The sequence below is a fragment of the Syngnathus typhle genome, linkage group LG14 (genome assembly GCF_033458585.1).
Source record: "Syngnathus typhle isolate RoL2023-S1 ecotype Sweden linkage group LG14, RoL_Styp_1.0, whole genome shotgun sequence".
NCBI lineage: Eukaryota > Metazoa > Chordata > Actinopteri > Syngnathiformes > Syngnathidae > Syngnathus > Syngnathus typhle.
In genome coordinates this window covers 11,235,717-11,250,284 of record NC_083751.1, presented here as the reverse complement: position 1 = coordinate 11,250,284, position 14,568 = coordinate 11,235,717, and the positions used below count along the sequence as shown (strand labels likewise).

Sequence of the window (14,568 nt, the reverse complement as noted above, 5' to 3'; positions counted from 1 at the left end):
GGGGGGGGGGGGGCAGCGGAGTACCTGGGATGGCTGCAATTCTGCTCTGACTGACATTGACGAAGAAGCTGCACCAGCATCTCAGGGAATGACGCAAATTCAATCAATAACTGGATCAATGCTGGACTTTCAAACTAAACAGAAAAATAAAAGAGCACTTGAAAAAAAAGCACATTGATGCAGGAAATGGAATTGTGGCTACTTCTTAGGCAAACCTTTGGAAATCTTCCTCAGAAATTGTGAGGCTGAAGAAAAAATGCGGATCCTCGTCATTGGTCAATCTTACCAGAAGATCCTGATGAGCAGAAGAGAGACAATGGATTTCAGGTCGCTTCACTTAAATCTCCCATTAAAGGATTTCCACCAGCATTCATACCACAGAGTGGGTAAAGAAAATACATTTATGAGCGTAACTCAATAGGCTTCTAGAAAAGGCTGCCACAAAGAAAACCAACAAGAGCCAAAGTTACAAGTCAGCAATCCAAAGCAACTAAGACAACAACAAAGGCAAAAAGTAACAGTAGGCCAGCTGGTAAGAGTCCTAAATGTTGTAAATGATCCTGAGGTTTGCCACATTTTATGTTGGCGTTTCGCTAGAGGACTGACTGCTCTTGAAATATGCAATAATTTAAAGCAAGGAGTGCTCAAGGACTTTCTTATTCGAAATAAATGCCATACTCACTCGTTTGCAAACGGCACTTGTGCTCGACTGACGCTCAATGGTGACGCGGATGCGTGCTTTTCTGTATTAACAGGAAAACATACCTTATCATACAGATGAAACCATTCTATTTTTTTTCCTCCGAAATCAGTAACCTATCCAGGTAAAGTAAAAGAGCTTCGGATGCAAGGCCAACCTGGCTGCACAAAACAAAAGCCAATACGAGACAGATACAATGAATTACAAAGAAAGATCAAAGAACATACACACAAAACAAGTCATCGGAACTTGACACTACAATGACAGTACACGCAGGTAGCGCAACTCGCGCGTGAGAGTCGGGCGCTCAAGCAGGACGCGTACGCGGCTAACTTGTCAAATGACAAAACAAAAACAAAATACCAAAGTACCTTTCATCACAGTGTCGACATCTAATTATGACTTTGACAACATCCCTAAAAACTGCCTCCATGTTGGCCCGCCGTTGCGATTGTGTTTTTTCTTCTTTGGTAAGCTTATCTTCTTCGCCGGCGGACTGTCGGCAAATTACGCGTTACCGCTCCCTTTTGGGAGAACTGGTAGTGCCGCAAACTTGATTTTATATCAGTGTGCTGTACCTGCGTGAAGCTGGCCCCCCACCCCCCGCAAAATTTAAGCAAAATAGTCTGTTTTGTTTGTGCTTCGTTTGTGCAGCAAAAATGTTCGTTTGTGCTGCTATGGTTTTTTTAGTTATGAACGATTCTTTTATAGGTCATCCAGAGTTCACCCAGCCCCCCATCTGCTCAAAATGGACCCAAAATGGTACCATTCGTTTGTGCTTCGTTAGTGCTGGTTTGTGCAGCAAAAATTTTCGTTTGTGCTACTTCCGTTTCGGAGATATTACACATTTATTTTATAGCGATGACGTCACCCAGCCCCCCACCTGTCTCCAAATGGACCCAAAATTGTACCGTTCGTTTGTGCTTCGTTTGTGCAGCAAAAAATTTTCGTTTGTGCTGCTTCCGTTTCGGAGATATTACACATTCATTTTATAGCGATGACGTCACCCAGCCCCCCACCTGTCTCCAAATGGACCCAAAATGGTACCGTTCGTTTGTGCTTCGTTTGTGCAGCAAAACATTTTGTTTGTGCTGCGATGGTTTTTTAGTTATGAACGATTCTTTTATAGGTCATCCAGAGTTCACCCAGCCCCCCATCTGCTCAAAATGGACCCAAAATGGTACCGTTCGTTTGTGCTTCGTTAGTGCTGGTTTGTGCAGCAAAGTTTCGTTTGTGCTGCTTCCGTTTCGGAGATATTACACATTTATTTTATAGCGATGACGTCACCCAGACCCCCCCCCCCCCACCTGTCTCCAAATGGACCCAAAATGGTACCGTTCGTTTGTGCTTCGTTTGTGCAGGTTTGTGCAGCAAAAATTTCGTTTGTGCTGGTTCCGTTTCGGAGATATTACACATTTATTTTATGGCGATGACGTCAGGTAGCCCCGCCCCCTTATTTACTTCCAAACGACCCAAAATAGTGCCGTTCGTTTGTGTTTCGTTTGTGCTGCAAAAATGGTACCGATTGTGCCGCAAAAAAAATTGTTGGCGTTCAGTGAATCATTCAATTTGTCATTTATTTAATACTAATTTATTTTCTAGAGATGTCAAATCCTTGCTCCATGGATTGTTAATTAACCATTTGTTTGGGCCATTGCAATTTTTCATTATTAAAATCATGCTTCTTCATTAACCCCCTGTCATGTTTATTCTTTTTCACTTGACATCATGATAACTCCTTAATTCTTACACATGTATTATCCAACTAATTACCATGCCAAGTGACCTCTGCAGACAGGTGTTGTGCTTGATTTGGTTCCCCCGTGAGATTTCGTTCCCCCTGCCGCGGGAAAGCGAAAACCGATGTCGTACGGCGTCGTACGGCGTCAGCACTACGTTGTTTTCAATAAAAACATGAAGAACTCACGTTTGCGTCAGTCAATTTTAATTTTTATAAAGGATTATTCTCATTTGATATCTTTAAATTCATCCGCGTTTTGCCATTGAAGCGGGGTGCATTCAAAGACCAGTCGTACAGGCGGAATACTCAACCACTTCACCAAAACGCAACAATATAATTACGTGAGCTCTTTGCATAAACCTCGATGCAAAGAAACTCCTCTTTTTGGGTACAGGCTACAAGGAGTATAGATTACAAAGGAGACTTTATACTTAATTGTGATCATCATTCATCCATCCATCCATTTTATTTTATTACTCAGGTATTTTCAAGGCAAATTAATATTGTTGCATTTATTAATTTGCTTTAACATGGCAGCGCAATATAATTAAATGCTGACACTACAGCAATGTCAAACGTGTTCATTTAAGAAAAAGCCACACACGTTTTGTGATCAAATCTTTCATAACGAGAATGATTTGAGTGAATTGATTTGAATGAATAATTGAGAAGAAATTTCACTTCTGAAGGCTCCTTTTGTCCCAAGCAAAGTGACAGATGATGGGGAGGGGGGATAAAAATTGTAACAAGAACTCTATAAAAAATGTAGTAGAATAACAAGGCCTTCACACAACTAGAATTGCAATTTCGGAAGAAATTGCGTGTGAAGGCGAAGGCAGATGTTAATTTACAAACGTTAAGCGTTAAAAATGATGAGCGGGAAGAATGAAAAGGGAAAGAAATAATTGTGAAATAAATGGGAAAATGTTACAAAAAGGTACAAATGATAAGCGTTAAAAATGAAATGTTACAAAAAAGGTACAAATGATAAGCGTTGAAAATGATAAGGGGAAGAATAAAGAGTAAAATAATTTATGACGCCCAATGTGGGAATCGAACCCACTACAGGAAACCGGCGCGGGTTGACATTGCCATTGTGTTTCCGACTGAGCTAATCAGGTTCCTTCCTTAGTCATGGTTGAATTTGGTTAATGTAATGAATGTGTTTGTTGAATGCGAATGCGTAATCAAAGTGGTGGAAATTGCTTCATGTAATGAATGTTGAATGCGAATGACAAAAGTTACAAATGATAACCGTCGAAAATGATAACCGGGAAGGATAAAGAGTAAAATAAATAACGACGCCCAATGTGGGAATCAAACCGACGCGGGTTTTGATACCACTCGGGAAAGCCTCTCGTGTTCTGGAATCACTTGTGTTTCCCACGAGCTAATTGGGTCCCTTTCTTAAGAGTGGTTGAATTTGGTTAATGTAATGAATGTGTTTGTTGAATGCGAATACGTAATCAAAGTGGTGGAAATTGCTTAATGTAACGAATGTTGAATGCAAATGTTAGTTACAAATGATAAGCGTTGAAAATGATAAGCGGGAAGAATAAAGAGTAAAATAATTAATGACGCCCAATGTGGGAATCGAACCCACTACAGGAAACTGGCTCGGGTTGACATTGCCATTAAGAATGAATGGGGAAATAAAAGGCACAAATTTGCTAATTGCTTAAAAACGGTAAATGTTATGAACGGGAAAAAAGGTGGCAAGCTTGCCATGAATTTTTGGAACGTGTGAAAGTTTGAACGAGGTGAATTGGTTGAAGCATGTGGGAGTAGTTGGATGTCAAAAAAGTGGGAGGAATAAGTTGTTTAACTAGAATTGCAATTTCGGAAGAAATTGCGTGTGAAGGCGAAGGCAGATGTTAATTTACAAACGTTAAGCGTTAAAAATGATAAGCGGGAAGAATGAAAAGGGAAAGAAATAATTGTGAAATAAATGGGAAAATGTTACAAATACATGTTACAAAAAGGTACAAATGATAAGCGTTAAAAATGAAATGTTACAAATGTTACAAAAAAGGTACAAATGATAAGCGTTGAAAATGATAAGGGGAAGAATAAAGAGTAAAATAGTTTATGACGCCCAATGTGGGAATCGAACCCACTACAGGAAACTGGCGCGGGTTGACATTGCCATTGTGTTTCCGACTGAGCTAATCAGATTTCTTCCTCAGTGACGGTTGAATTTGGTTAATGTAATGAATGTGTTTGTTGAATGCGACTGCGTAATCAAAGTGGTGGAAATTGCTTAATGTAATGAATGTTGAATGCGAATGACAAAAGTTAAACGATAACCGTTGAAAATGATAACCGGGAAGGATAAAGAGTAAAATAAATAAGGACGACCAATGTAGGAATCGAACCAGTGCGGGTTTTGATGCCGCTCGTGTTCTGGAATCACTTGTTTTTCCCACGAGCTAATCGGGTCTCTTACTTTAAGTCAGTGCTTCTCAATTATTTTCTGTTACGCCCCCCCCAGCAAGAAAAAATCTATTCGCGCCCCCCCTCCCCACCGTGACTATCCTAACTTGTCTTGTAAGTCGTAAAATGTTGCACTGTCGCAAACGTGATTGAAGTAACAATGAGCGCCACTCCCCCCTGCTGTAGTAAACGCGCAATTACACTTTATTCTAGTACTGCCAAAAAAAAAGCCTGTTCCCCAGGGTCACACGCGCCCCCAAGGGGGGCGCGCTCCACTATTTGAGAAGCACTGCTTTAAGTGGTTGAATTTGGTTAATGTAATGAATGTGTTTGTTGAATGCGAATGCGTAAGCAAAGTGGTGGAAATTGCTTAATGTAATGAATGTTGAATGTGAATGTTAGTTACAAATGATCAGCGTTGAAAATGATAAGCGGGAGGAATAAAGAGTAAAATAATCAATGACGCCCAATGTGGGAATCGAACCCACTACAGGGAACTGGCTCGGGTTGACATTGCCATTAAGAATGAATGGGGGAATTAAAAGGCACGAATTTGCTAATTACTTAAAAACGGTAAATGTTATGAAGGAGAAAAAAGGTGGCAAGCTTGCCATGAATTTTTGGAACGTGTGAAAGTTTGAACGAGGTGAATCTGTTGAAGCATGTGGGAGTTGTTTTTCACTTCGCCTTCACACAATAATAAAGTAGAACAAGAAAAATGGTAGCAAGCGTGACATGAATTTTGGGAACGTGTGAAAGTTCGAATGGGGTGAATCAGAAAATTTAAACACTTCCCAATGAAAAGCACAACTGCACCCATCCAAACCCTAACTGACAGAAAACAATGTAGGCAAATGGACAGCATTGGCAAAATAAAAAATTATTTACTAATCTCCACCACTTCACCCTCCGAATAAATAAGAGTTAAGTGGAGTCACTCTTCGGGCAACGTTGGCGGCTCAACAAAAGCCTTGGTCCACACGGCCATCGAAATTGTGGTCTCAACCCCCTCCACATCCACCAACTTGACCTCCTCGTCGTCCTCCATCATGACCCCAATAGCCACCAACTTCCTAGTTGTATTGTAGCCCTAGGGAATAAAAACACAATTAGGTTTACTCAGGTGAAAACTGAGAACAATTATACAACTCAAAGGTCAAGAATAACTCCATAAAGTTAAAGGTCAATTCATCACAGTCACATCACATGCAATTACTAATTCATAAAATCCTTCCATTATCTGTACCGTTTTGTCCCCACCGGGGGGAGGGTTTGTTTGTAGACACGCTGGTCACAATACAACAGCCTTTGTTGTAAAGTTGTAAAATTTGAACCTAAACTGATGACATTCCTTTTCCGTTTTACAGCCTTTTCTTTACTCACCGATATCTTTGAATGCTGTGTCGTATTCAGGGACAGGCCGAAGTCGTTTGTCACGGCACTAAGGTGCGTGAAAGTGTAGGAGGCCCCGACCTTGATCGGGGTCAAGGTGGCCTCCCTCCACATGGCCACTCTCACGACCGCTTCGTCCTGCAATAGTTTAAAACCAAATATTACTTCAGTATGCATGCGTGAAGCGCAATAACAGTAAAGGGACAGGTTACTTACTTGTTTTAGGTACAAGACGCTCAAGGGCACCAACCGAGCTCCGCGCACAGACACGAGTCTGGTTGGCTGTTTCTAATTTGGAACAAACAGACATACCATTGAGTTAGCCTGCAACGTTTAATGCAAGAAAACTAAATTTTGTATTTTTAGTAGTTCTAAATAGATATTTAACATGCAGGTGAATTAAATTTACACTTTCGACCTGTCCCTCGACATTTACCAGCCCCTCAGGAGGGTTCCCGATCACCTCGCTGAGGGGCATTGCCAACGCCGGGGGGAAAATTAGTGCGCGTGCCTCAGCCCTTAAGGCATCGCTACACCGCACCTCCGCCCCGACGTATACTCTGCTGCTCTTTTGGGAGAGCAGCACGTTTGGAGCGTTGGGCTCCGCCATGAAATGGGCGAAAACATAACTGTTGCCCTCTGTGACTCGGCTAGCCAGATGACTGAAAAGAGTCATCTTAAACACGGTCTTACCGTCACAGAGGGCAACAGTTATGTTCTCATAATGCCCATCCATCTCGCCGGTGGGCTTCCAGGCTCTGGCCCGGATGTCACGGCGCATCCCCACCACAAGAGCTTTCGTGACTTTTTTGTTCATTCTGAAAGAGAAAGGGCCAAAATCAAATAATCAGGAATTTTTCGGATCTGTTTTTTGTGTACACATTCCCATTTCATTCCAAGTCTGTGAAGAAAATTTCAAAAAATGTGCAAAGTCCTTGTCAATCTGGCGAACGCATGTCCCACTGCAGCATTTAGCGACAAGGCGAAGCACTTTGCCTTCACTCGGACAAATTGCAAAACTGATGACCGAAAGCGGCCAAAGCAACTTGAAATGTTGCTTGTATTTGTAGCATGTGATTTTACTTCTCTTCCTTTCTTTGTTTGTGTATCCACTTTGACTTTAAACCAGCAATGTCTTCAATTGCAAGCACATGGGTATGGCGGTGGCCATTTTGTCCCATTGTGCACACATGGACGGCCAATTTTCCTCGTGCAATAGCCTTGCGCGTAGACTTTGAACAGCCTTCCTATGATACAGCATTAATTTTCACAGGTAAAACAATAGGGCAGATTTAAAAGTGCCGCCTATGCTCGTTTTACAACTCATTTTCACTTTCATGCATCTGATGGAGTTAATTCATTCCAAATTCATCAGAATGTACCTCAAAAAGACCATTGCAACAACAGGGCAATATTTTTTCCGAGTATAGTAAATGAAACGGCAGAATCTTAGAATATTCGATTAACCTCCACCCTGTTTGGAAATGATAATTTGCACACCAACACATCAGTCCAGGCTAAAACAAAATAATTAATAAATGAACTAGGCACATGCCTCAGTGTTTATCAAACATGTTAATCCAAATATCAAATTTGAAGTTGGAGGAGAGATACCTGAGAAACCACTTACCTCTGTCTTCAAGTTTGATGTAACGAGGGCAGCTTGGTGTCACCTTGACAGAGGCCAGACAGGCAGCCAGGTAGTCTTTGACGTGCTTGTCAGAGCCCTGCGTCAGCCGCAGAGAAAGCTGGTTGCTGTGCTTAAAGGAGTTGGTCTCCATCACGCTCAGCTGGCCGGGGCCATCCAGTGACGGCGAGTCGCATGAGAACAGCAGCTGGAACCTGCACACCATCAAAAAAATCAAATGAATTAAATTTATTTTTTTTAAAAAACAAGCGGCTCCCATAGCGAAAACATCTTGATGTCGAGGGGGGGTAGGTGGGGGGGCAGCGGAGTACCTGGGATGGCTGCAATTCTGCTCTGACTGACATTGACGAAGAAGCTGCACCAGCATCTCAGGGAATGACGCAAATTCAATCAATAACTCCTGCTGGACTTTCAAACTAAACAGAAAAATAAAAGAGCACTTGAAAAAAAAAGCACATTGATGCAGGAAATGGAATCGTGGCTACTTCTTAGGCAAACCTTTGGAAATCTTCCTCAGAGATTGTGAGGCTGAAGAAAAAATGCGGATCCTCGTCATTGGTCAATCTTACCAAAAGATCCTGATGAGCAGAAGAGAGACAATGGATTTCAGGTCGCTTCACTTAAATCTCCCATTAAAGGGTTTCCACCAGCATTCATACCACAGAGTGGGTAAAGAAAAGACATATATGAGCGTAACTCAATAGGCTTCTAGAAAAGGCTGCCACAAAGAAAACCAACAAGAGCCAAAGTTACAAGTCAGCAATCCAAAGCAACTAAGACAACTAGAATTTTGCAATTTCTGGAGAAATTGCGTGTGAAGGCGAAATGTATGAATAACTTCTTCGGGGAATGCTGCCGAACGATGTGGAAACGTGTTGAATTACTTGAGAAATGTAGAATATTTGGAGAATTTGTGGTGAATTTCAAAATAAAAGATGTGAAGTTTTTGGTAAGTGGGAAGTTGTGGAATAGGTAGAAAAATGATGAACAGTTGAAAGTTGGAATGGGTTGAATCGGTTGAAAAATGTAGAAATGAGAAGGGAAAAAGGAATTGGGTGTGAATTTCAAAATAAAAGATGTGAAGTTTTTGGGAAGTTGTGGAATACGTAGAAAAATGATGAACAGTTGAAATTTGGAATGGGTTGAATCGGTTGAAAAATGTAGAAATGAGAAGGGAAAAAGGAATTGGGTGTGAATTTCAAAATAAAAGATGTGAAGTTTTTGGTAAGTGGGAAGTTGTGGAATAGGTAGAAAAATGATGAACAGTTGAAAGTTGGAATGGGTTGAATCGGTTGAAAAATGTAGAAATGAGAAGGGAAAACGAAATTGGGTGTGAATTTCAAAATAAAAGATGTGAAGTTTTTGGTAAGTGGGAAGTTGTGGAATAGGTAGAAAAATGATGAACAGTTGAAAGTTGGAATGGGTTGAATCGGTTGAAAAATGTAGAAATGAGAAGGGAAAAAGGAATTGGGTGTGAATTTCAAAATAAAAGATGTGAAGTTTTTGGGAAGTGGGAAGTTGTGGAATAGGTAGAAAGATGATGAACAGTTGAAAGTTGGAATGGGTTGAATCGGTTGAAAAATGTAGAAATGAGAAGGGAAAAAGGAATTGGGTGTGAATTTCAAAATAAAAGATGTGAAGTTTTTGGGAAACCACTTACCTCTGTCTTCAAGTTTGATGTAACGAGGGCAGCTTGGTGTCACCTTGACAGAGGCCAGCCAGGCAGCCAGGTAGTCTTTGACGTGCTTGTCAGAGCCCTGCGTCAGCCGCAGAGAAAGCTGGTTGCTGTGCTTAAAGGAGTTGGTCTCCATCACGCTCAGCTGGCCGGGGCCATCCAGTGACGGCGAGTCGCATGAGAACAGCAGCTGGAACCTGCACACCATCAAAAAAATCAAATGAATTAAATTTATTTTTTTTAAAAAACAAGCGGCTCCCATAGCGAAAACATCTTGATGTCGAGGGGGGGTAGGTGGGGGGGCAGCGGAGTACCTGGGATGGCTGCAATTCTGCTCTGACTGACATTGACGAAGAAGCTGCACCAGCATCTCAGGGAATGACGCAGATTCAATCAATAACTCCTGCTGGACTTTCAAACTAAACAGAAAAATAAAAGAGCACTTGAAAAAAAAAGCACATTGATGCAGGAAATGGAATTGTGGCTACTTCTTAGGCAAACCTTTGGAAATCTTCCTCAGAGATTGTGAGGCTGAAGAAAAAATGCGGATCCTCGTCATTGGTCAATCTTACCAAAAGATCCTGATGAGCAGAAGAGAGACAATGGATTTCAGGTCGCTTCACTTAAATCTCCCATTAAAGGGTTTCCACCAGCATTCATACCACAGAGTGGGTAAAGAAAAGACATATATGAGCGTAACTCAATAGGCTTCTAGAAAAGGCTGCCACAAAGAAAACCAACAAGAGCCAAAGTTACAAGTCAGCAATCCAAAGCAACTAAGACAACTAGAATTTTGCAATTTCTGGAGAAATTGCGTGTGAAGGCGAAATGTATGAATAACTTCTTCGGGGAATGCTGCCGAACGATGTGGAAACGTGTTGAATTACTTGAGAAATGTAGAATATTTGGAGAATTTGTGGTGAATTTCAAAATAAAAGATGTGAAGTTTTTGGTAAGTGGGAAGTTGTGGAATAGGTAGAAAAATGATGAACAGTTGAAAGTTGGAATGGGTTGAATCGGTTGAAAAATGTAGAAATGAGAAGGGAAAAAGGAATTGGGTGTGAATTTCAAAATAAAAGATGTGAAGTTTTTGGGAAGTTGTGGAATACGTAGAAAAATGATGAACAGTTGAAATTTGGAATGGGTTGAATCGGTTGAAAAATGTAGAAATGAGAAGGGAAAAAGGAATTGGGTGTGAATTTCAAAATAAAAGATGTGAAGTTTTTGGGAAGTGGGAAGTTGTGGAATAGGTAGAAAGATGATGAACAGTTGAAAGTTGGAATGGGTTGAATCGGTTGAAAAATGTAGAAATGAGAAGGGAAAAAGGAATTGGGTGTGAATTTCAAAATAAAAGATGTGAAGTTTTTGGGAAACCACTTACCTCTGTCTTCAAGTTTGATGTAACGAGGGCAGCTTGGTGTCACCTTGACAGAGGCCAGACAGGCAGCCAGGTAGTCTTTGACGTGCTTGTCAGAGCCCTGCGTCAGCCGCAGAGAAAGCTGGTTGCTGTGCTTAAAGGAGTTGGTCTCCATCACGCTCAGCTGGCCGGGGCCATCCAGTGACGGCGAGTCGCATGAGAACAGCAGCTGGAACCTGCACACCATCAAAAAAATCAAATGAATTAAATTTATTTTTTTTAAAAAACAAGCGGCTCCCATAGCGAAAACATCTTGATGTCGAGGGGGGGTAGGTGGGGGGGCAGCGGAGTACCTGGGATGGCTGCAATTCTGCTCTGACTGACATTGACGAAGAAGCTGCACCAGCATCTCAGGGAATGACGCAAATTCAATCAATAACTCCTGCTGGACTTTCAAACTAAACAGAAAAATAAAAGAGCACTTGAAAAAAAAAGCACATTGATGCAGGAAATGGAATTGTGGCTACTTCTTAGGCAAACCTTTGGAAATCTTCCTCAGAGATTGTGAGGCTGAAGAAAAAATGCGGATCCTCGTCATTGGTCAATCTTACCAAAAGATCCTGATGAGCAGAAGAGAGACAATGGATTTCAGGTCGCTTCACTTAAATCTCCCATTAAAGGGTTTCCACCAGCATTCATACCACAGAGTGGGTAAAGAAAAGACATATATGAGCGTAACTCAATAGGCTTCTAGAAAAGGCTGCCACAAAGAAAACCAACAAGAGCCAAAGTTACAAGTCAGCAATCCAAAGCAACTAAGACAATAACAAAGGCAAAAAGTAACAGTAGGCCAGCTGGTAAGAGTCCTAAATGTTGTAAATGATCCCGAGGTTTGCCACATTTTATGTTGGCGTTTCGCTAGAGGACTGACTGCTCTTGAAATATGCAATAATTTAAAGCAAGGAGTGCTCAAGGACTTTCTTATTCGAAATAAATGCCATACTCACTCGTTTGCAAACGGCACTTGTGCTCGACTGACGCTCAATGGTGACGCGGATGCGTGCTTTTCTGTATTAACAGGAAAACATACCTTATCATACAGATGAAACCATTCTATTTTTTTTCCTCCGAAATCAGTAACCTATCCAGGTAAAGTAAAAGAGCTTCGGATGCAAGGCCAACCTGGCTGCACAAAACAAAAGCCAATACGAGACAGATACAATGAATTACAAAGAAAGATCAAAGAACATACACACAAAACAAGTCATCGGAACTTGACACTACAATGACAGTACACGCAGGTAGCGCAACTCGCGCGTGAGAGTCGGGCGCTCAAGCAGGACGCGTACGCGGCTAACTTGTCAAATGACAAAACAAAAACAAAATACCAAAGTACCTTTCATCACAGTGTCGACATCTAATTATGACTTTGACAACATCGCTAAAAACTGCCTCCATGTTGGCCCGCCGTTGCGATTGTATTTTTTCTTCTTTGGTAAGCTTATCTTCTTCGCCGGCGGACTGTCGGCAAGTTACGCGTTACCGCTCCCTTTTGGGAGAACTGGTAGTGCCGCAAACTTGATTTTATATCAGTGTGCTGTACCTGCGTGAAGCTGGCCCCCCACCCCCCGCAAAATTTAAGCAGAATAGTCTGTTTCGTTTGTGCTTCGTTTGTGCTGGTTTGTGCAGCAAAAATTTCGTTTGTGCTGCTATGGTTTTTTTAGTTATGAACGATTCTTTTATAGGTCATCCAGAGTTCGCCCAGCCCCCCATCTGCTCAAAATGGACCCAAAATGGTACCATTCGTTTGTGCTTCGTTAGTGCTGGTTTGTGCAGCAAAAATGTTCGTTTGTGCTACTTCCGTTTCGGAGATATTACACATTTATTTTATAGCAATGACGTCACCCAGCCCCCCACCTGTCTCCAAATGGACCCAAAATTGTACCGTTCGTTTGTGCTTCGTTTGTGCAGCAAAAATTTTCGTTTGTGCTGCTTCCGTTTCGGAGATATTACACATTTATTTTATAGCGATGACGTCACCCAGCCCCCCACCTGTCTCCAAATGGACCCAAAATGGTACCGTTCGTTTGTGCTTCGTTTGTGCAGCAAAACATTTTGTTTGTGCTGCGATGGTTTTTTAGTTATGAACGATTCTTTTATAGGTCATCCGGAGTTCACCCAGCCCCCCATCTGCTCAAAATGGACCCAAAATGGTACCGTTCGTTTGTGCTTCGTTAGTGCTGGTTTGTGCAGCAAAGTTTCGTTTGTGCTGCTTCCGTTTCGGAGATATTACACATTTATTTTATTGCGATGACGTCACCCAGCCCCCCCCCCCCACCTGTCTCCAAATGGACCCAAAATGGTACCGTTCGTTTGTGCTTCGTTTGTGCAGGTTTGTGCAGCAAAAATTTCGTTTGTGCTGGTTCCGTTTCGGAGATATTACACATTTATTTTATAGCGATGACGTCAGGTAGCCCCGCCCCCTTGTTTATTTCCAAACGACCCAAAATAGTGCCGTTCGTTTGTGTTTCGTTTGTGCTGGTTTGTGCTGCAAAAATGGTACCGATTGTGCCGCAAAAAAAATTGTTGGCGTTCAGTGAATCATTCAATTTGTCATTTATTTAATACTAATTTATTTTCTAGAGATGTCAAATCCTTGCTCCATGGATCGTTAATTAACCATTTGTTTGTGCCATTGCAATTTTTCATTATTAAAATCATGCTTCTTCATTAACCCCCTGTCATGTTTATTCTTTTCCACTTGACATCATGATAACTCCTTAATTCTTACACATGTATTATCCAACTAATTACCATGCCAAGTGACCTCTGCAGACAGGTGTTGTGCTTGATTTGGTTCCCCCGTGAGATTTCGTTCCCCCTGCCGCGGGAAAGCGAAAACCGATGTCGTACGGCGTCGTACGGCGTCAGCACTACGTTGTTTTCAATAAAAACATGAAGAACTCACGTTTGCGTCAGTCAATTTTAATTTTTATAAAGGATTATTCTCATTTGATATCTTTAAATTCATCCGCGTTTTGCCATTGAAGCGGGGTGCATTCAAAGACCAGTCGTACAGGCGGAATACTCAACCACTTCACCAAAACGCAACAATATAATTACGTGAGCTCTTTGCATAAACCTCGATGCAAAGAAACTCCTCTTTTTGGGTACAGGCTACAAGGAGTATAGATTACAAAGGAGACTTTATACTTAATTGTGATCATCATTCATCCATCCATCCATTTTATTTTATTACTCAGGTATTTTCAAGGCAAATTAATATTGTTGCATTTATTAATTTGCTTTAACATGACAGCGCAATATAATTAAATGCTGACACTACAGCAATGTCAAACGTGTTCATTTAAGAAAAAGCCACACACGTTTTGTGATCAAATCTTTCATAACGAGAATGATTTGAGTGAATTGATTTGAATGAATAATTGAGAAGAAATTTCAGTTCTGAAGGCTCCTTTTGTCCCAAGCAAAGTGACAGATGGTGGGGAGGGGGGATAAAAATTGTAACAAGAACTCTATAAAAAATGTCAAGCCGTGAGGATATGTTTAAGGGAGGGAACCTGTTCAAATGTGCCACCCAACCTGAAAGGACCCCCAGGAA

General features: G+C 41.5%; 2 long non-coding RNA genes across 4 annotated transcripts; both read right to left on the bottom strand.

Annotated features, from left to right (window-relative positions):
• Positions 1–2: 2 nt before the first annotated feature.
• LOC133167162 (uncharacterized) lies at positions 3–1,211 on the bottom strand. Its single transcript, XR_009717922.1, has 4 exons — positions 1,072–1,211; positions 683–743; positions 216–295; positions 3–134 (listed from the first exon to the last, which is right to left on the bottom strand). It is a non-coding gene; the product is annotated as an uncharacterized LOC133167162 (long non-coding RNA).
• A 1,412-nt stretch (positions 1,212–2,623) lies between these two features.
• LOC133167398 (uncharacterized) lies at positions 2,624–8,095 on the bottom strand. Of its 3 annotated transcripts, none has more exons than XR_009717970.1 (4): positions 6,960–8,095; positions 6,483–6,554; positions 6,258–6,404; positions 2,624–5,964 (listed from the first exon to the last, which is right to left on the bottom strand). It is a non-coding gene; the product is annotated as an uncharacterized LOC133167398 (long non-coding RNA). The 3 variants fall into 3 exon arrangements; XR_009717969.1 differs by having other exon boundaries at positions 7,897–8,095; XR_009717968.1 differs by lacking the exon at positions 6,960–8,095 and having other exon boundaries at positions 6,483–6,942.
• Between the last annotated feature and the right edge of the window lie 6,473 nt (positions 8,096–14,568).